The sequence below is a fragment of the Fulmarus glacialis genome, unplaced genomic scaffold, assembly GCF_000690835.1.
Source record: "Fulmarus glacialis isolate BGI_N327 unplaced genomic scaffold, ASM69083v1 scaffold7195, whole genome shotgun sequence".
NCBI classification, from domain to species: Eukaryota; Metazoa; Chordata; class Aves; order Procellariiformes; family Procellariidae; genus Fulmarus; species Fulmarus glacialis.
The window spans coordinates 19,272-21,038 of record NW_009212256.1 but is presented as its reverse complement, the minus strand read 5'-3'; positions in this window follow the sequence as shown (position 1 = coordinate 21,038).

Sequence of the window (1,767 nt, the reverse complement as noted above, 5' to 3'; positions counted from 1 at the left end):
GTGTCAATATAGAAAGAAAGCTGAACCCAAGCTGTTCATGAGATACAGTTTATCAGAGCAGCAGTCCTTCAACTTCAGTGACAGCAATTCCAGCAATTCTACCTTCGCTATCACAGAGGGAGCTGCATATAGGAACCCAAGAACAGAGCATTGCTATCAATTCTGTCTCAGGGGATGTCTTTTGTCCTAGCTTTCATGTGATGTTAGCACAGATGAAAGGTACATGACTGCCAGCCCCAAAAAGCAAGCCTTTTGTCCAGGCTTGCTCCTTCGCAAATATAGCCCATTGTTGCTCTGGAGAGCATGTGGTTCCTTATAGGGTTCCTTACTGGCTCTCTGGTGGCAGTAAGCATATTAAATGTGACCATGGTTAGTTATCTGAACCAATCCAAGAACAAGAACAGGCTATCTCCTGTATCAGCTAACAACTATTTTCTTCATGAGAAAACTGGATAGCTATGGGCAAGGCTGGATTGAAGCCTTATCCGGTAGAAGCTCTGATCATATTAACAGCCTCCTGTATCTTCAATGCTCCAAAACCAAACTGCTCATCTTTGAGGGATATGGAACTGGCAACTAGAGACCTTGAAAATTGTCTTAATTTTCTCCATAAAATTCTAGCCTGGGTGCATGGCTCTTGCTAAAATAAAATTGATGAGTAAAACCTGAAGAAAGAAACACTTGAGAAAAACTTGCAATTCAGATACAATTAATTTCATTATAACAACCCCATGCTCTCTTTACCAACCCACTAGAGATCATGCAACAGAAACTATTTCCAGGGAGGAAGAAAATCTTTGTTTCTTTTCCAAAAGAGATGTATTCCTCTCCTGCAGGGAGGAACTGATGAACTTGTTCATTGATGAACTTTGCTACTGCTGTCTGTAAGGAGAAAGTCACCATAACAAATTGTCCTGAACAGGAGGCATGTTGTGTTGTGCCAATGTGGCACAGAGCCACGTAAGAGCCTTGAGCTACTTCAGGGACAGTGAAGCAGTGAGAAAATAAATAGTATTGTTGCTGCCTATTAAAGCTGGCAAAAATATAAAACCCAATAGGAACTACTTGGATTTCCATAGTAAAATAAAGTTATAAGCCCAGCCTTATGTTAACAGGAGACGACACAAAACATCTCAGCATCCACTAGAAAATGAGTAAAATACAGTATAATGCATGCAGAAATATACAGGAAGCACTTGCACTAGTATAAAAATATCCAGAGTCCTCAGACAAATGTAAACTGGTACAAAATAATTCCAAGAACAGGAACGTGTTTACAAAAGGACATGTTAATATAAAACAGTAAAACCAGGTTCACCCTCTCCCAGCCTCATGCACAGCACAGACACACAGGTAGTCCACAGAAGGGCCACACGTACCGAGAATGAGCAGAGCCTTGACGTGCCATTCAATCTTCTGAGTCAACAGTGTCTGCTGCACTTCACAGCCAGCACTCTGGAAGTACAGCTGACTGGCAGCAGAAGGGCAGAGACAGGCAATGCAGAAACAAACAAAAAAACCCCACAAAACCAAAAAGAAAAAAACACCCTCAGATTTTAGGGCTTGTTTTTTCACAAGCAGTCATTTATTTCCTGATCCTTCAGGCACCCCAGGAGCAGGCATACCAGGGAATTGGTGATGTAACTGGGGTTTATCCTACTGATGTGGATAAGTGTTTGGTGGCCCTGGCAATGAGTGAACAGCAGCACACAGCGATGCCTGTGCACAGGAGGTGACAAACTGCCTTCCTAAAAAGAGGAGAGAGCA